The following is a 22570-nucleotide window of genomic DNA, read 5'->3' on the forward strand; positions in this document are numbered from 1 at the left end:
CCGATTCGTTCGCTCCTTGCGATTCGTTCGCTCTCTGCGATTTCTTCGCTCCGTTGTCTAACTATATCCGACTCCTTTCTTTACAGAGCAGCAATCCGAACGAAGCGAACTAAACCCCCGAAGACTACCGAGCCGAACTCAACACTCGAAGACTACCGAGCCGAACTCAACACCCGAAGACTACCGAGCCGAACTCAACACCCTAAGACTACCGAGCAGAACTCAACACCAGAAGTTTACCGATCCAACAGCAATCCGAATAACGCCGAGCCGTGCGATTCCTCAACAACGGGAACTACCGACCCATTACCAATCCTAGAATTGCCGAACGAGGGCTGACGATAAGAAGATTGCCGATTTCACTATTGCCAAGCCGAGTGTTATCGACCGACTGTCAACGACTAACCCCTTCTTGTATCCGCCGATTACCACGTACTTTGTACCAACGAATTCGAAGCGATTCCACCCGAGGCTGTTCCCCAACTTTACCAACATATACTACAACATCAACTAATCTCCATACTATCAGAAACTTATGTTTATGAAATTATATAAATAAAAATATGAAGCACAGTTCCATCGTGTCGCATCTTACTTAAGGTTTGTGGGTACTTGAGTCGACCCTGGCAGCGGCTGAGCTAACCTCAGCCTTTGGTAATACCACTCGTTATAAGTATAATTCTCTGCTAAACAAATCGAACATCAAACATAAGATTTTTTGTCTCACAAAATCTAGTCGTTTTGGCATTTTGACCTTGAGGAAGCATTTGTAGGGCTACAAACGTTAATTCAAATAATATTTAATATTCAATTTTTTCAATAAGGAAGATCTAATTCGCAATGCAACCATGAAATGTTCTCACAGCTTTCTATTCACTTTTAATAAACTGTTTAGTTTAATATCTTCCAATCATTTCTGTAGAAATATCTGAAAAGTTTTGAAAATAAATTTCTCAAATACGATCGCTTAAACTCTGTGGTCTTGTCAGTCATAACAAAATGTCTCAAAATAATTAGTAGTTCCATTTCTATTAAAAATTCGTCTGTTCGATGATCTCTGATTTAATGTGACAACGTTGAAAAAAAACTGCAGATCATTTACAATTCGCTACGTTAAACGCTAGTTTGAAATTTGCTGTTCTTCCCAGTACAGAATAGAACTAATTAATAATTCATGGCAACTATTTATGCTGCAACATGGCAGCATACCTTGATTAGACACAGAGCACATTTTTTTCGAGCAAACCAAAAGAAACAACGGAGTAGACAACACAGAACAACATTCAACAACAACCACAACTACTGCTACAAGGCATGTTAAGAACCATACATATTCATGATTTAATACCAAATAATTGGCAAAAATTATCGAACAAATACATTTAATTGTGGCATAAAAGGAAGTCTAGCCAACAATTGAACAAATGTCCGCAAATACCAAAACGGACAGACAGCCAGAAACACCGAAGCACCAACCCAAATCGAATAAATTCTGGATTCAACAACCAACTGAATTCTCGAATTCTCCTGCGCTGCATTTGAACATCTATGTTTAGGCCTAAACATGACTTCTTAGATCGAGATGTGACAATGGATGTTGGCTGCTATTGTCAAGACAAGACGGATCGAACGATTATTTTAAACACTTGTAAGTACAACTTTCAGCAGCGTTTCCATTTCTTTCTATTCCACAAAACATATTGTATGTGTGTGCGTGCGTATGTATATGTATACACTTGCCACATGGTATGTAGCCGAACAAAAGTTAAGTTAGAATTTCTTAAGAACTCCTAATTATGAAAACATTGGACAACTTGTTAAACTTGAGAATAATTATGAATGTGTGGTTTAAGCCATAATAAGACACAATTTAACTTGTCCTCAAAACATTTTGTTTTGTTAAACCAAACACCAATAGACAGTGGGGAGTTTTCTCTTAAAAGCGTTTTGGTGCATCGTAAGGAATCTGATGATATTTTATGAACCACGAGGCGATATTTACTGTCAAGGAAAGGGCTTGTTCAAGTGTCCATACCTACAGTGTTTTGTAGAGTTTCACAAGATGTGGAAGATCCTTTCTCTGGATTTATAAAGAGAGGCATGTGCTTTTGTTGTATATTTTATTAACATCCGGGTCCTATACTACTTCCTTCAGATCACACAAGGCTGTCTTCTTTTCGTTTGGTACAGAATTACTTGAAGAGATATTTTCATATTTTAAGTGAAGGCCGCATGTCAAACATTCTTATGGTCGACAAAGAAATCATATGTGTTGCATCTTTTAATTCTTCTTCAGAATTTGACATAAGGAGAAGATCTGGTCAATGTCTAAATCCGCATTGATGTGACGTTATTATTAATATGGCCTTAAACTTCAGTCGGTCACACATTACTCTACCAACATGGTATTTGGACTTTGTTTGGGGTGTAAAATATTCGTGCTGTCGGTATAGGTCCTTGTTTTAAAATAGCCTCCATACAATGGTACATCCCGTTTTTGGAAATTTTGAAGCTTGTAAGACACATTATCCAAACTAAATAGCTTGTTTTGGTATTTAGTTCTCATTTGAAACTACAAAACTTTCCCTCAGACTTTTGTCGGTATACGTCCACGTTTCGATATAGCCCCCATAGAACGGTACCGCCAGATTATCGTTATTTTTAAGTTTCCAAACGAAATTGCTTAAATCTGATTTCAATATAATTTATAGTGGAAGATATAAAAAGTGCTCAGATTCAATCGTCGGCCTTGAATTCCTCCTGGTCCTATCCAGCTGATGCATACTCAGTATCCCAGCAAAATTTGAAGGAAGGGGTTTCATGCGATGACGTGATTTCATGGCATCTTTTGCATTGGTTCAAACGAAGTCGTGAAAGATCCGATCTTTTCATTAACATTTGAACCAATGCAAAGGAAGTCGTGAAAGATCCGATCTTTTCATCAGCATTTGAACGCATTCCATCGATCCATGAATTTTGTTTTTTTATTTATACACATTTTTCTAAATATATGTATAAGAATAATTATTTACAATAGGATTGATGTTGTCGGAGTCACGAAATCACAACCAATGTTGTTAAAACTCTCGTCGTAATGATAATTTCATTGCAAAGGGTTGGCGAAGATGACATGCCAAAGCATTGGTGGAAATGACATGCCAAAGCATTGGTGAAAATTACATGTCAAAGCATTAGTGTAAATGACATGCTTTGGATCCAAAAATGAATAGCATCTTTCGGGGTCCACGCTCATATAAAATTCATCGATTAAGATGCTAAAAAGATGACATGCCAGATCACTTGCACCCATGATTGAATGGCATCTTTGGCATCGAACGTTTTACTGGGACCTGGTCTCGAACAGCTCTGCGGGTAACCCGTTGGATGACTTATTATTCTTTACTCTACATACTGCTGGCCTCATCAAGGCTATACCATCTTCATTGGGGAATCCTATCCACCAGATTGTGATGCTTACTAGACTACATATATGCAGAGTTCAATAAGGTTCTTTTTGTCGATTTGAGGACCTTCCTATCGCAAATATCTGGGACTTGCGAGAACGACTTAAACATGTAAACGAACGTTACACCCAGTATCTTGCGTTAGTTAGTAGTCGCAATCAGGCTTGGTATATGCCAAGCCTCGCTTCAGCCATCCAGGTGGTGAAAAAGGTAGCAGTAAATTTTGCAGCGGATATTTTTATATTCCTGAGATGCAAGAACTGCACTAAGTTAGCTTCGTTGATATTTATCATATGACATAAATCATCGACAACTGGGCCCAATGCGATGTTTAGACCAGCATCCGCATACATTACGATCTATATATCGTCTGGAGAGTGTGAAATTTCAGAAAGGTAGACGTTAAACAGTTCTGGAGATATCACCCCGCCTTAGACTTTTTATTTGTGAATTCCAAGAACGACAGACGTCCACACATAGGCGTCCACATAATGCTGCTGTAATACCGTACATTTTCCGGATGTTGGGCAACTGGGAAACAGCTTCTCCTCATGGGGAGTAATAGTATCTCTAGAATCTTCGCTACTGGCGAAAGGCTTCTGGTACAATATGGATAGCTAAAGATAAATTGATGATACCACTTGCTTAAACATTACCATAGAGAGTCCGTGTGGGCCCAAAGTTTGAATGTTTTCACTGAAACATCGCTTATCGTAAATTGTGGTGGAACCTCCTCGGCTGAGAGGGAGCTAATACGCACCTTCACCCGGTGAAGGTAAATGCTGATCTATCATCCTCCTTTCCCTGACTAGAGAGTGATTTACTTAATCCAATACCAATGTTGCATTGCTTCACTTTTTCCATTGTTTTCCGGTGATTGGTGAATTGTCTGAACCCTTGCCAATCAGATTTTCCATGGCTCAGAAAATATGGTCTGAGCCAAGCGAAATAACGGGTTGCAGGGACACGTCATTTATCAGATCGGGTGCCACAATGCACAGTGGTCCCACTTGTATGGAAAAAGTGCCAAAAATAGTTCTAGTCGAGCTACCGCCTCCAAATTTTAAACGTAGGTTTATAACAAGCCAAAAAGATAGAAACCCATTTTTAGTGGATGCAGGTCCATATTTGGGTATAGCTCCCATAGAAAGGTACCGCCCCATTTTTGGTATTTTGACGATTTTGTCCAAATTTACCAACCTATTTGCATGTTATTTTGCATTTTGAGTTCTGAGTGAATAAACTAACTCCTTGCAAAAAATATTCAATATAGGTCTACGTTTAGGTATAGCCCCCATATAAATGTACCCTCAGATTTTCGGTATTTTGACAATTTTAGCGAAATTTTCCAACTGATTTGGCTGTAATTTGGCATTTTGAGTTCTGAGTGTACCAAATACCTCCGTGCAAAAAATGGTCAATATCAGTCTACATTTAGGTATAGCGCCCATATAAACGTACCTCCCGATTTTCGAAATTTTGACGATTTTACCCACATTTTCCAACCGATTTAGCTGTAATTTTGCATTTTGAGTTCTGAGTGAGCAACATACCTCCTTGCAAAAAATGTTCAGTATAGGTCCAAGTTTAGGTATAGCTCCCATATAAACGTACCTCCCGATTTTCGCAATTTTGACGAGTTTACAGGGGAGGTATAAGATGAATAACTTAGCGGGTGGCAGATGGGGGCAGCTGGACTTTCTTTAATCGTAAACTTGAGACTTTCCCCTGCATTTTAAAAAAATTTCGATACTCACAAATGCTCACAACATTAGTTAAACTCAACATAAATTAACAGTAATTATATTAAAAATAGCAGAAAAAGTCATTTATAAAGAATTTATTGTTAAGGAAGTTAGAAAACGAATTATGGATTTGTTTTTTCATAAAAACATTGTCAATGCCATCACCTATAAGTTTCATTTTGAAAATTACACATTTACCTCTCCAATTTTTTTATAATCTTACTCATAACCTACGAATGCTTTGCGGATGTATTTTTCGTTTTTAAGGCCTCACATACAAATCACAGTTCCTTCGACTTAACTTGGAGTATAACCGATGTAAATTTACATAAATAATGCTGGATGTTCAAAATTTGATATGTTTAGAGAATATTTATTTCAATCGCAATCAGATTTGTCGCCATCAATTTTTCGATTTTTGTCCACGGGCGGAACCACTGTGCAATGGTGAGATTTGGCAAACTTCTCTTAGTTTCGTTGTGGTATAGCCACTTTTTCCATTGATTTCCAGTGATTGGTGAATTGTCTGAACCCTTGCCAGTCAGATTTTCCATGGTTCAGAAAATATGGTCTGAGCCAAGCGAAAAACGGGTTGCCAGGACACGTAATTTATTAGATCGGAATGGTGAGATTTGGCAATCTTCTCTTATTTTCGTGATATCGTCTTCGTTCACTGTGCAAAATATGGAGCTTTCAATTTCCTCGGCCAACGCTGTGCACCTCTGGTCATTGCCCATGACTGAATGCTCATGATGAGCGTTGAACTCTTCTAGTATAAGACGGTTTTAATATTACTGGGCAACAAATTCCGGATCATGGTCATTGGAAATTCCAAGTGGGTATGATTGTATTCGGTTCATAGGTCAAAACCCCAAAAGGGCTTTGGTTTATATATAACCGATATACTTCGCAAGATTAAAGATAAAGCTTTGTAATATGACATATAGACATTTTCAAATTTCCTGCAGAAGATTTTCTATATAGGTATATCACCACATACATTGGAATTTACCACACCCCACTATAATCTTTTCGGAACATGGACTTGGGAGGTACCATTATTTTGGGGACTTTATCACAAAACAAAAAATTTACCTGAGAACTCAAAACCCTTTTGCTCTGCTGACCTAATACCAACGCCTCTATTTGGAATTATTTACCCTCCAGCCAATATCCGTTGGAAATGTGAACTTGCGAAGTACCGTTACATAGGAATTTCATCATAAAATAATAAATTGACCTGGGAATTCAAAGACCTTTTGGGGTTTTGCTCTTCTGGCCTAATATGATTACCTCCATTTAAATTTTACCACAACCCATACCAAATAGGTTTGGAACGTGGACTTGGGAGGTACCCTTATATTGGGACTTTATCGTAAAACAAAAATTGGGCCTGAAAATTCAAAACCCTTTCGGACATTGCTCTTCTGACCTAATACAATCAACTCCATTTAGAATTATTCACACCCCAGACAATATCGGTTGAGAACGTTGACTAGACGGGTACCCTTATATGAAGGCTATACCAAAATATACACCTATATTGAAAATCTTGTGGAAGAAGGTTTTCTACTCCCAAAGAAACTGAAATCAGAAATTTCAGGCAAATCGTCTGGAAGACCCTCGAAATAAAATCAGGAGGTACCTTTATAGGTGCGCTACTCCGAAACACGGTCCTCCTTTGAAAATTGTCTGCGAGAAGGTGTTCTTCCCCCTGGAAAGCGTAGATGCCAAATTGGAGCCTAACTAACCCAAAGAAACTAAAATCAAAATTTTCAGACAAATCGATTGGAAAATGTGGCCATTTTGCATAGAGAATTTCTATTTACTAAGAACTCTATATGTAATTCAAGGTCTCTATCAATTGCCAAAGCTTTATCATTAATCTTGCGAAGTATAGCGCTGAATATTGGAGACCCGTTGCCTTTAGTTAAATTTATACATAAGGGACTCTAAAAAAATTTGGCCTTAGAACTGAAAACCCTTTTGGGGTTTTGGTCTTCTAACCGAATACAATCACCGTCACTTAGAACTATCCACTCCTAGGTTGTCGGTTCCACAATGTATTAGGCATAACCCAGGACACAAATTTTCACCGGCGGCATGTACACTAGGGTTATGACTTTTTTAAACTTCATATCCAAGTGTGATGAGCTTTCACATAAGATTAGATAAAATCTTGTAGGGCGATTCGATGTAAAATTGTAAGGCAATTCGATAAAAAAAAGCTTCCGCACAACCGCACTTTTACTCGGCAGTCCCACACAATATTGCTACCCACATACCTGGTTAGTACAACTCATGTAAGCTCAAGTGAGATAGATCTGTATTGGACAGAGCGGTGTATACGAAAGGTAAGGGATTGGATTGCCAGGATTGCTTTGGCGTATAGCAAGGCCCCAGCAGTAGCAAGCAGACTTCGACTGAAATATTTAAGGCCCAGTTGGTATGAAGTGTTTGCAAATGACTCCACTGGAAGAGGGAGGTAGATGGGGTGTTGTTGATTGCATATAGATTTACTTCCAATATGGACATAGTGGCCGTTGTTGTATGTATATACATATGTATATGACACATGTAATGTTACACAACGTCTACACGGAGTCATATTAAAACTAATATCATAACAAAGTAAAATATTTTTCCATTCCCCCACTGTGCATTACTGTCATTGCACTCAACAACAAAAGAATAACTACAACTTCCAAACTCGCACATTTAAGACTCATTAATGTGGCGACATTAGTGAAATAGGAAAAATTGCCAATAGTTGGTCGGTTGCTGTTCTTTGGCTTTTTGCCTGTTTTTTGTCTTTGTTGCAATTTTTTATTTAAGTTTTTTTGTTGTTCGTACTCTAGTGTTGACGATCTTCAGACAAATAGCTGTCTCTTAAAAAAGCATCAACAAATACAAAAGCCATCCATTTTCTACTGTCCACCAAAGTTTTAGATCAACACCATCGCTTGTGAGATGAAGATGACCATTGTCGTCAACTTCATTTCACAAGCGATGGTGTTGATCTAAAAGTAAGTTGTGGTGATGATCATTATGACGATGATGATGGAAAATGACAATGCTGCTGATCATTATGGTTAAACAGAATACCTTCGTATTTACTTCTATTTCATTTGTTTGATTTGGTTTGGCAACAACGGTTTGGTGGTGAACGGCATAACCAGTAGCAAGAAGTTAAGAGGAAATCAGCAAAAAAAACAGAGCAAAGCGTTTTCAACATTTTTAGTTAATTTACCGGGAAAGAAAAACATTCTCAAATGCGTATTTTTCGTAGAATTGACAGATATCTTTTGGGTATACTGTTTTTGCATTGAGCATCAGAGGAGACAAAGCTTGTGGGCAACAATATATAATATTTTTATGAGATACATTTTAATATATAAAAGAGCTTAGTGAGGGAGTGACGGCTGCAGCTATATGCTTAAAAATTTGAGTGTAGGTTGTAGATAGTGTGCAGGGGTGAGATAATGCTGCACGGTGCACTTGAAGCAACTTTAAATGGAAGGTGCTTACATTTGGGAAGTTTTTGCGGATTCTGAAACTACACTGTTCATAGATTAGAAAAATCAAAAAAAAAATCGCCCGAACGCTTTTTAAATAAATCGCGATTTATATTGACATTTTTAGGTTCTCACGATTTTGCTTGGAAACCGCAAGATAAGATTGACCATTATGATGATTTCGTAGGTTTTACAGTTACCTGATAAAACAATATTATACTTTTTTAATTTAATTTAATTTATTTGAACAAATACAGTAACCCAGCTCATAGGGCCATGAGCGGTCCCAAAAAAAACTTCTATACATTAACTTAAAAGAGAGAGTTGGCATCACTGAAGTGTAAACGTCAAAAAGTTATCTCTGTACAGGCTGAATTTATTATAATCAAAAATAAACATTTAAATACAACAACGGTTGAATAGATTGATTCTGCAGTGATAATCAAAACAAAAGTAATACGGGAAAGGTGGAATATGGCAAACATAAGGCGCAGAAGTGTTCAAATTGTACAAAAACTTTGTGGCCAATGTAGAAAGGTAGTGAAAGAGGAGGAAGAAGAATGCATTGAGTGCGACAAATGCGATAGAATATTCCATGCTCCGTGTGCGAAACTGGATAAGAAACAATTCAATAAACTCTTGAGCAATAAAGATGATGAATTTGTGTGCCATATCTGTGTTGGTGAGATTGATGATAATGGGAGTGTGAAGAGAGAACTCCAACAAATAAAGGCGAAGTTAAATAAACTTGATCAGCTGACCGAGATGAGAGAAGCCATGACGTTTATGTCAACAAAGTTTGATGAGTTACTTAGAGGTGTAAATGAAAACAAAACAAAAATACAGTCAATTGAAAAAGAAAACCGCAAGCTTAAAAATGAAGTAAAGGAATTGAAAGAGTCGGTTAGATTTTTAAATGATATCCGAGTTAAAAATGACTGTTTAATAAGCGGTTTAAAGGCTCCCGAAAATAGTACTGCTGTCGAAACTGTGCTTAATTTTTCAAAATCTGTTGGTGTGGATATTGTAGAAAATAACATTGAAGAGGCTTATTTTGCTGGAAAGAAAAATTCAACAGGCCAGAAGCAAATATTAATTGTTAAATTTAATAATAAGCAATCGAAAGATAAAATTATGGCTGCAAAACCAAAGTTGAAACAAAATGAAAGTACAAAAAATATCTACGTTAACGATTTGTTAAGTAAGGAATCCCTTGAGATTTTCAATCATGCCAAAACTTTGAAGACAGTAAGGAAGGACTGTAAGGATATTATTTTAAATACTTTGGTCAAAATCTTCAATAATATAATAGATACAAGTACATATCCTGATATTTTAAAAATATCGAAAATAAGGCCCATACCTAAGGAGATTGGAACTTGCTCAGTTCAAAATTATAGACCCCTATCGATTTTACCCACTCTGGACAAAATCTTTGAAAAGATTATATTCCGTCAATTATCAACTTTTTTGGAGAATAATAATTTAATGTATTGTCAGCAATTTGGATTTCAGAAAGGATGCGGAACTCAAGAAGCGGTGGTAAATGTAATAAACTACATATGTGAAGGACTAGATAATGGCTATGGAGGAGTTGCAGGCATATTTTATGACCTTTCAAAAGCATTTGATTTGATTGATCATAACATTTTATTGGAAAAATTAACTTTTTATGGTATAAGAGGAACATCATCTAAACTTATAAGATCATATCTTAACAAACGAAAGCAATTTGTACAAATTGGACTTGTCAAAAGTGAAATAGGAACGGTTGAATGTGGTGTACCACAGGGCAAATCTTAAACTTTATGGAAAGCTCATTATTTATGCAGATGACATAAGTCTATTCTATCCCTACAAACATGAGTTGATACTTAGAGCACAAATGGAGCATGATGCGGAGTTGATTATGGAATATATTCGAATTAATAGACTTATATTAAATATGGATAAAACTAAATTATTGCGATTTAGACCTCATATTGGTGGTAGTGAGCCCCCATTTGGAATAGAAGTTGGTGGTAGAGTAATACAAGAATGTTTCTCCATAAAATATTTGGGAATAATTTTACAGTCTAATCTGACATGGAACTTGCATATGAAGCATCTAAAAACCAAAATATCACCAGCAATTGGAATACTGTACAAGTTCAAGAATAAATTTGATGTGAACACAAAACTCTTATTATACAATGCATTAATACATAGCCACTTCAATTATCTTCCAATGGTATATGCTCATAAGAAAACAGTGGAATATAGATCCCTACAACGAGCACAAAACAAAGCACTTAAAATTGTGTTCAATCTTCCACTAACACATCCCACAATCGCTTTGTATAGAGATGTATGTAAAAATATATTACCAGTATATGGGTTGTATAAAATGCAACTGTTGATGTATATGTTTAAATGCATCAACAACATTGGATATCATACCTTAAGATTTCAAGTAAATCAAGACAGATTTAACACTCGAAATAGTTCAAATTTATTAGTAAAGAGATGTCGATTGGAAACATCAAAACAAAGAATAGAGCATAACGGCTGCACAGAATATAATCATCTTCCAGTGGAACTGAAAAATTTGCAATTAATTTCCACATTCAAGTCTCAATTGAAAGGTTTTTTATTTAATAATATAGAAATGCTTCTATTGTAATTATTTTCCTTTATGTTTCACATAATACAGATCATAAAATAATAATATTATGTTAAGCTTATAAATATGCCAACTCGCCCCAATAATGTCCATGTGGCGCTGGGGCAATTTTGTATGATATTATAAATAAATGAAATATGAAAAAAAAAAAAAAAAAAAAACTACTCTCAAATAAATCGCGATTCAAGTCGGCATTTTTAAGGGTTTTTTAGATTTTCACGATTTTGCTTGGATACCGCAAGTCCTATCAAAATGGGATTAAAGAAAATACTGTAGCAGTGAAAATTCTGTAGAAGATTGACCTACATAATATTTCGTAGGTTTTTCCGTTTTTGAGATGTAGAAGTTCAGATCAATCATTCAGATTTTTCCTCAGGTCTTCAGGATTTTGCTTGAAACCAAAAGTCCTATCGGAATGGGACTAAATGAAATGTAGCTGTGAAAATTCTCTACAAGATTGGCTTTCGTAGCTTTACCCATTGTACCATTTTTGAGATATGTACATATATAAGCTTAAGTTGGGAAATTGCAGTCATAACACTGTTTTATAAGGAGACGATACAGTCAGTGCATTGTTCAAATTTGCACTTCTATATCTCAAAAACGGTAAATCCTACGAAAATACCATAACGGTCAATCTTGTAGAGAATTTGCACAGCCACAACATTTTTTTCGTCCTATTTAGATAGGACTTACGGTATCCAAGCAAAATCGTGAAAATCTAAAAAACCCTTAAAATGCCGACTTGAATCGCTATTTATTTAAAAAGCGCTCCGGAGATTTTTTTTTGTTTTTAAATTTTTTTATCTATGAACATTGTAGTTTCAGAATCATCAAAAACTTTCCAGATGTAAGCACCTTTCATTTAAAGTTGCTTCAAGGGAACCGTGGCTGGGATTTTGGAAATTCGAACTAGAAGATTACGAAAAGTACTAAAAGGTACTAAATATGGTAAACTTTGTATTAGGCACACGGGAAGAGCTAGAATTCTGAAATTTGGAATGGGCTCTCTAATGGAGGGTCAGAAAGACGTGCCAAATGGTTTTTAGAAATTCGACCTATAAGAGTACGAAATAGAGCTGGAATCCTGAAATTTGAGGATTGAGTAATTTTTGAAAACTAGTACTTATGAGTACGCAAAGTGCTAAATGGTAATAAATTTGGTACAAAATGGATTTGGGTGAACGGATACCGCTGGAATCCTAAAATTTGGTATTAAGATTACTGTTAAAGTGAACGATTGAGGTAGTTTTGGAAAATCGTACTTATTGGTATGAAGAGTACTAAATTGCACTAAGATTGGTACAGTTTGATGTTGGACGAACGGATTATTTTGTTTTAATGTTAGTGTAGCGTTGAGATAAGTGATTGTCGAAATATGTACCATAAGTATACGAAAATTAGTAAATTCTACTAAATTCGATGTTGGGACAGAGCTGGAATCTGTATTTGATGGAGTTAGGGTGAGTTCTGGTGAAAAAAAAATTTTGAAATTTTTTGTAAACATATGTGAGATTATAATTGAAATGTGTCGAAAACAAAAGAACATGAACAATAAAAAATAATTAAAACAAGTAATATCAGTATCAGTCGGCTTTGCCGACAGAGATATACCCTCAGCATGTGTAAATTGAAACACTTTTTTCCCAAAACAACTTATGTATTTAGGGGGTTTAAAATTTGTGGGCATATTAACCAACAAAAATGTTGATTAGGAGTAAAGTTCAAAAGTTTTGTGGAGGAGGTACTTAAAGGAATGGGCCGACATAGACCATGGGTGTGCCATAGGGGGTTTTTACACTTACCCCTGAAAAAACTTTTACCATCGTAATTGAGGCAGCGAATGTAAGTTTTTTCAACAAAAATCGATAGCAGGTCTTAAAGTGAACTTATCAAGAGTTATCGTGCGCACAATTTTTTCGAACATTAAACTAAGCTTGGAAACAATATTACAAAGGCCAAATTTTGGACGTTTGAGAATTATCTTGCGCTCCAACCACTACACATGGTTGGCTATTTGCTCAGGAAGTATGAAACTTGTACCTTCTTATGGGGAACAGTGAATACAAGTTGTTACAAAAAACCAAGGCGATTCGAGAGCAGGTCCTAAACTGAACTTTTCCAAAATTTTGTGTGGGAGGTACCCGAAGGAGTTTACCGATTGAGTCCATATTGGAACCTCATCTAAGTCTGGTAGAAATTTCACGATGTGCAAAGTATGGACCAAATCGGTTACTCCCTTCAAGAATTATCGTGCGCACAAATTTTCCGAACATTTTTGAACTTTTGTGGGGAGGTACCGGAAGGAGTGGACCGATATAACCCATCTTCGAATTTAAACTAAGTTTGGACAAAACATGGACTTGCCCCTGATGAAACTTATAGCGTCTGGTAGAAGCTTCACGATTTGCAAAGTATGGACCAAATCGGTTACTTCCTTTAAGAGTTATCGTGCGCACAAATTTTCTGAACATTTCCGAACTTTTGTGGGGGAGGTACCGGAAGGAGTGGACCGATATAACCCATCTTCGAATTTAAACTAAGTTTGGACAAAACATTACGAAAGCCAAATTTTGGATCGAATCGGTTGATCCTGTGCTCCAGCCAGACAGACAGACGGACGGACATGGCTAAAACAATTCCAAATTGTCTGAAACACATTTCGTCCAAACATACTTGGGTTCTAAAACCATTATTTCGATGAGGCACATTTTGCCCGTACGAAAGTGTATATACACTAGTTAGCATAAATGCTGAGGGTATAAAAATTAAGTTACAGTGTTTTATCTATAAATGTACTTAAAACTAAAAATAATTATGCATGATGGAATATCTCAAATAAAACGCTTGCCGTTTAATATTGTCACAGTTTTTAATTCAAATGCAAGCGTTTTATTTGTGAGATTCCATCATGAAAAATTATTTTCTAGTTTTAAGTACATTTATAAATAAAACACTGTAACATAATTTTTTAATTATTTTTTTTTATTTTTAACTTTTCAGTAATTAAATTTTTTGACCACTGAGAACCTCGTAACAAAATTATAGCCAATTTATGCCAAAAATGTAGATAAAATCCTTAAAATACCTAAAATCGGGTGGTACCAATATATAGAGGCTATACCAAAAACTTGACCTATGTCCAACATTTTTGGTGAGGAATTTTCTGTACCATAGAGAACCCCAAATACCAAATTACAGCCAATTCGGGCTAAAAATGAAGATAGAATCTTCAAAATACTTCAAATCTGATGGTACTGCTATATGAGGGCTATATGAAAAAATGGACCCATTTTGGTTTTGGTTTCATATTCATGTATTGTCATCCAAATCTGAAAAGTGTGCAAAGTTGTAGTTCGATTGGTCAACTGAAACTGTGTGGAAAATGAGTTACTAGATTTGAACTAAACGGACACCAAAGCAAGTTAAATAAAACACTGTAAAAACAAAATATGTGAACGGAAAATAAAAAGAAATCGATGATTTTCATTCGTAATTTTACAACTGTTTTTGCAGTTGTCGGGACGCCTACTTCACACAAGCAAGTTTTGGGTTTTTGACCATCTATATATGAAGAGAGAAGTCTCCCTTGTCCCGTATGGGATGTTGTGGAACAATGTTTTTTTTTATACATGAACTCAACTGTCCTGTCATGTGTAAACGCAGGGTAAAGTATTAAATGGTACAAAATTTGGTATGATTTCTCTAAGGTTATACCTATGTGTACGAAAAGTAATAAATTTGATACAATTTTTTATTGCATGAACGATAATATGAGAAGTTTTTTTTTTTTTTTTTTTTTTTGAAATGCGTACAAATTCTGAAACTTTGTATGAGGTCGCTGAAGGATGAAATGGTACTGGAAATGCCTACTATAAGGTTACGAAAAGTACTAAATGGTACCATAGTTGGTGTTGGGGTTTTTATAAAAATGTTTTACCTTGTGCCTTTAATTAAAATTCCTTAAAAATGTGGCTCGCGGTTGATTTTTTTAACGAACTAATGTGTTACGAACAATACACAATTTTCAGTATTCGCCATTACTATATTAAATATTGTTTATTTGTTTTTCTATATCCTCTCTATAACTCTAACTCTATATAATAGACCCAAATAAATTGAAAATGCATGTAGTCAACACTTCGGGAAAAAGGAAATGACTGCACTCTAAATTATTTGTTGAAAATTTCAATGAAAATCACTGTGATTTTTTGAGGGGTACATAATAATTAACAAATTATAGAGAAATTTATAACTCGTGATTTCAAACATAAATTACTGCAAAAACTGGATTTGCAACAGAATATGCTTGAAATTAAACACAAGCCGCGTAATTTCAAACAAAAGTGTTGCAAAAACTGTTTTGCAACAGAATATGTCTAAAATTAAACACAATCACAACAAAAAGTCTGTATAACTCCAAAGAAATAAAAACAACACACAAACACACGTGCTCGCGCTTAGTTGCTTGCCAGTTTTTGTTTTTTTAAATAAGGAATAAAATTTAAGTTAAGATTTGTATAAAAAAGTGCTTAAAACGTTGATAAATGTTATTTGCATCTATGTATATTCCCATATTAAAATATACAAGTAATGTTTTTTTGAAATACTGTTTTTTCATTGCAAAATATTATATTTAATCTTTATTAATATGGAAGAAAATACAGGATCAAAAGTTGAAAATGCAAATCTATTCATAAAAATATTACTTGACCCAGCAAAAATACTCATTACAAATTGGCCTACTTTCTCATTATTTTAACACGGGCATGTCATAGGGAGTAAGTACTTACTTTTTGGCCACTAAAAAGTAGATAAATAAGTAGTTACTCCCTGGTTACTTCAAGTCGTAACTACTTATTTAAGTTCTTATTTATTTACTTTTAAGTGCCAAAAAATAAGTACTTACTCCCTATGACATGCCCGTGTTAAAATAATGAGAAAGTAGGCCAATTTCTAATGAGTATTTTTGCTGGGGAGAGTCCGTTTTTAGGACCGTTGTATAATGTAATCAATTATATTGACTGATGTTTATAACAGTATGATGTATGTATGATTATAAAATGAAGAATAAATAAACAAAAAAAAAGTATATTCCCATAAAAACAAAAGAAATTGTGTATTTCGGTGCTCGTCTCGAAATGCAAAAAGCGTACAACAACTTTAATTTTTATAAATCGCATTGTGACCGTAATCTATATTTTGGTTTATGTACATGTCCTATTCCCATTTTTATAAGTATTTATACCCTACACCACTATGTGGAAAGGGTGTTATAAGTTTGTTTTGGGAAAAATTCATGTAACACCGCGAAATATTCGTTGAAGACCCCCAATGTGGTATACCAATCTTCATATCTCGACGAGATAAAGCGGTTTTGAGATGTGTGTCCGTCCGAACGTCCGTCTGTCCATTATAAATTGTAACCAAACTCCAGGCCGCAATTATGGACCGATCGTTTCGAAATTTTGTACGGAGGTCGGGTTCAGACCAGAATAGATCCCTATTTTTATTGCAGATGATCGTGAAATGTTTAGCGGGTGAAATGGACTAAAAACAAAATTTTTAAGCGATTTTGTAGCTGCTCTGTAGGCCGCAATAATAGTCCGATCGCCGGTAAGAGTATATGACAAAGAAGAACTTGCATTTTGAGATGGTGATCAGATAATATTTAGATGGTTAATTGGACCACGACTTTTGTGTGTGGAAACTGTGAAAATTTTTAATATACAGCTTATTTCCTTATTCCCTTAAGACACATTCCGCCTCTGTAAATAATATTTGGAAGGCCAACTCTTGACCTTTGCATTGATGCCAATTATGTTGATTTACGTGGTCAGACAACAGAGTTACAGCCTAATATATCCAGTTATTTGTTTGTAGTGTTGTCATTAGCTAGAGGTCGCAATTATAGATCAATAGTCACGGGATTTTGCGCGATGTCAGAGTTTTGATGATAATCTGATATTATTAAGCGGGTGAAATGGGCCTTACTTTTGTATGAAAAATAAAAAAATTTAATTTTGGTTCATATTTTAAATCCTGGAGCGCATATGCCGGTAAAGTAGCCTACATATGGAAAAAGAACTACTGACCTTTCCCCTGATGCAAATTGCAATAAGGTGTTCTCTATAACGGTCATACTGCCTAATATATAAAGGGTTTTGTGTAGAGAACAACATTTTCCTCCCATGATACAAATTGGCTCTATCATTGCAGAGAAATACTCAGTTTTTACATTATTGCAAATAAGGTGGAGCCCTAGCGTATTAATTGTCCAATTGCATTTTTTATGCATTAATTGCACCATGTGTCGCATTGCCACATTTTCTTTTCAAAATCTCTCGGTGTCGCTACCGTTAAAGTTTTTTTTAATATTTATTTAGGAGAAGGTGATGGCACACCGTCTTTGTGTATAATTGAATATGATATTTTTGGGATTTATAAATTGGTTTGCATGTAAATTATTGGATCTCTATTCATTATTAGTTATTTTTTACCGATATAAAATATATTTTTATACCCTACACCACTATGTGGTAAGGGGTATTATCCCAATAGAAAATCAAGTCATCGACGACATTTTCGTCGACGATTCGTTGACGAAATTACCGAAATTGTCATGCACGACGCGATGCATGACCATGTCTTGCAAAGTGTCGTGCCAACAAACTCAAAAATGTTGAAAAAAGCGTGCTATGAAATGATTGTTCACATATTGATTCGAATAAAAAATGTTTATTTTGTAATAAATGTAAGATAATAAAATCATCAAATTCGGAAATCGCGTCAATGATTAAAGATTTTGCTTTTACCAAAGAACGGTAAGTAAGAACAATTATATTAAGGAACTTTGAAAATTATTTAAGTTATTCTTTTAATACAGATATGTAGATTGAAGTTATGGAGGATGCTGTAAATTGCAGCGGTTTTAAAAGATGCGGCAGTGGTATATGGTAAGATTATAGATTATATTAGCGGTTATTGTATTTATTCATAATGTTTTTTACAGAATTCATAAATAAAGGAGGTCACCCCGTCCATCGGTAGTGATGGGAAAATGAGGCGCGGATAAGTTCAAAAAGGTGGATCAGAGAATATTCAAGAACTAATTATTATTAATGTAATATAAAATTTGTAAATTTATGTATTTTTATAAAGTAATAAATATAAAATTTGACACACGACAACAAAACAAATTGTCTTTAGTACAGTCGTCAATGACAAATAGCAAGACAGTGTCTCCAAGGCAGTCGTCAACGAAATAACGGGTTTTTGTCTTCGAAGTCGTCGTCGACGACAGCTTCGCTTACCTTGTCGCCCATGTTGTCGTGCATGAATACTGGGACACTTGTGTGAAAAAGTCGTCAACGATCCCAAAGGGCTGTCTGCAAAGTGTCGTGAACGAATTGGAAATGTCGTGTACGATTCATCAATGTTGTCTTAAAGACATTTTCTATTGGGATGTGTTAGTGCATTTGTATGTAACATACAAAAGGAAGCGAAATAGACCCATAGTTCCTTCTAGGGATATACATAGAATCACTTTCTGAGTCGATTTATGCATGTCCGTCCGTCCGTCCGTTCGCAACATACAGGTCGCATTTGTTGACCGATTTCGCTGAAAATTGGGGAATACCATTTTTTTAGCCGTCGGAAGATCAAGTTCGAAGATGGGATATATCGGTCCACGTTTTGGTATAGCCCCCATATAACGGTACCCCCCCTTTTACGGTATTTTGACGTTTTCAGCTACATTTTCAGACCGATTTGGCTATAATTTGACATTTAGGGTTCTTAAGTGTCAATAAATATATATAACAAAACTTGTGGACATAGGTCCACGTTTTGGTATAGCCCCCATATAACGGTACCCCCCGATTTGCGGTATTTTGACGTTTTTAGCTACATTTTCAGACTGATTTAGCTATAACTTGACATTTAGGGTTCTTAATTATCAATAGACTTATATAACAAAATTTGTGGACATAGGTCCACGTTTTGGTATAGCCCCCATATAACGGTACCCCCAATTTACGGTATTTTGACGTTTTTAGCTACATTTTCAGACCGATGTAGCTATAATTTAACATTTAGGGTTCTTAAGTGTCAATAAACTTATATAACAAAAGTTGTGGACATAGGTCCCCGTTTTGGTATAGCCCCCATATAACGGTGCCCGCCGATTTACGGTGTTTTGATGTTTTTAGCTGCATTTTCAGACCGATATAGCTATAATTTGACATTTAGGGTTCTTAAGTGTCAATAAACTTATATAACAAAAGTTGTGGACATAGGTCCACGTTTTGGTATAGCCCCTATATAACGGTACCCTCCGATTTGCGGTATTTTGACGTTTTTAGCTACATTTTAAGACCGATGTAGCTATAATTTGACATTTAGGGTTCTTAAATGTCAACAAACTTATATAACAAAAGTTGTGGACATAGGTCCACGTTTCGGTATAGCCCCCATATAACGGTACCCCCCGATTTACGGTATTTTGACAGTTTAGCTACATTTTCAGACCGATTTAGCTATATTTTGACACTTAGGGTTCTTAAGTGTCAATAAACTTATATAACCAAACTTGTGGACATAGGTCCACGTTTTGGTATATCCCCCATATAACGGTACCCCCGATTTGCGGTGTTTTGACGTTTGTAGCTACATTTTCAGAGCGATGTAGCTATAATTTGACATTTAAAGTTCTTAAATGTCAATAAACTTATATGACAAAACTTGTACACATAGGTCCACGTTTTGGTATAGCCCCCATATAACGGTTCATTTAAGTTCATATTTTCGTATAGCAGAGATACCTCCGAACTAGCTGTTAATGACATTTGAAGTTCCCACGTTATGTACCGATTTTCGATATTTTGAAGATTCTAGCTAAATTTTTTAACCGAATTAGGAGTTATTTGACATTAAAGGCTCCCATCAAAAACTGTCAACATAGGTCCATGTTTTATTATAACTTCTATATAACAGTACCTCCCAATTTCTAGCCCACCAAAAATTGTCAACATACATAGAAAAAAAAGGGCCCGAATGAAGCATAAATGTACATAAACATTATCTGACATTTTAACGTACCCACTTAAAGTTGGGGACAGGAATGAAAAATAATTATTCCATTTTAGTTCAGAATATTTTATGGTGGAGGGTATGAAAAGTTCGGCCCGGCCGAACTTAATGCTTTTTTACTTGTTTATATTACAAAAGCAAAAAGTCGCCTGCACTGTCAGGTATATGTTTGGTACAAGTGCACAATAGACGATAGATCTTCAATTGAAAATTTTTACATAGCATTTGTAGTATTGAATAAATTGGAGCAGAGTCCGTGGGTCGACAATTTCGCGGTCAAATATCAGAGATATGCCAAATTGCATTGTAACTGGGAATATTCGTAGGGGATTATATATTTAGTTGTATTAAATGTATACCAAAAAGGATACTGATATTTAAATAAAATTTGAAGATATAGCAGAAGGGGCTAAACAATTGCAATTTTCCAATTTTAGAATATTTATTAGAAATGTATAATATATATGATTGTTCCCCAAACACCCAAGAAGGGACAAGGGAGATTTCTCTCATAGCAATGAGTGCACACCGATTCATATTGGCTATCGCCGAATCTGATACCTCTTGAAGTGAAGTTTTACATGTCGCCGACATTACTGAGGGGTATTTTGTCACCGTTGAAAATTAAAATTTACCAAGCCGGGGAATCGAACACACGACCTTCAGCGACGTTTTTTAGGCTTCATGTGATAAGGTAACAGAATCCCCAAAATTATTTCTTACAATAAGTTTATTACTTCCATAAAGGAATTTTTATTTGCTGAAAGATAATACCGTGGGTAGAGGTGTAGGGAATCACGTGGTCGGCCGCGTCCGACTATAGCATTTGCTTACTTGTTTTAGTTTATAAATGAAATAAGTTAAGTTGTTGTTGCAAAAATAACATGAATTTTCCCTTCATATTGAAAATGCAGTTTTATTAAACCCATTCAGAAATTAAGCATACACTTTTTGAAATTTACACACGAAAGTGCTTAAAATTATAATAAATTGTGCCTAAAATCGCAACAACAATGTGTAAAGTTTTAAACACATTATGCGTAAAATCTTACAACAACAAAGCTGCTGAAAATTACCCATTTTTGTCGCATCATGTTGCCTATCATTATCATTGCCAAATTCAACAGAAGAAGTTTAGAGTGTGCATTATTGATCAGTTTATGAGCTCAATAGTGCAATGTAAAACTTCTCTACTAGTGGTGTCTTAAAAAACGCCGTTCAGACTCGGCAATAAGTAGTAGATCCCATATTATTGAGCTAATATTAATCGCGGTTTACTCATTGATATGAAAGGAATCTCGCTGTGTATTTCTGGGATTTTTGTGACACATATGTTTGTATAAAAAATGAGCAGTAGCCGCCTCGCCTGTTCGAGCCTAATGAGATTTTTGTCCTTATTGTTTCTTTTAGGTTGAAATTCCTCCTTCCGGTTTTGTTTTAAAGGTTCCCAAATGACCAGCTTAAAACAGAGGCTAATGCCAAACTTTGGCCATCACTGATGTTACAGCATTCAACTTTTCCATGATGACAAGTGCAGAATTTACCAACAAAAAACATTCATATGTACCTGTGCCAACAGCTAAAATCTAGTCGATCATTTATGGCGTTTTATTTAGCGGCTAAAAATGTTGCAAATAGAAGTTCTTTTTTTTCTTCAAAAAAGAGAAAAACTTGCAAGACTTCTGTTTTAATCGCTTTTTGTGTGTTGACTATTTATTTATGACATTTTTTTGTTGAAGCGTCAATTTATGCTACAATTACTTTTTGTTCGGTACAAATGCAATGATGATGATGATGCTGACGGCCAAAGCACCACAGTCAGTCAGTCATTGGCCGCCGCAATCTGATGCTGTAGCTTAAGTTACATAGATTGTGGTGTTGACAATATCAACAAGTTTGATAATGAGCTAGTAATGATCTTAATCATAATGATGGTGCTAAAGATCATTGCGTCGCTTTTTTTGTTGTTTTGTTACCACTGATGGTGATGATGATGTATTCGTGATGTAATGTCGTTGAGAGTGGCCAAAGTCATGTCTCAAAGTCAAAGCCAAGTTCCATATTCATCAGTGGTAAAACAATGTTACCCGAATG

Source organism: Musca autumnalis, unplaced genomic scaffold (assembly GCF_047663935.1).
Source record: "Musca autumnalis isolate F117 unplaced genomic scaffold, ASM4766393v1 scaffold_1, whole genome shotgun sequence".
Lineage (NCBI taxonomy): Eukaryota > Metazoa > Arthropoda > Insecta > Diptera > Muscidae > Musca > Musca autumnalis.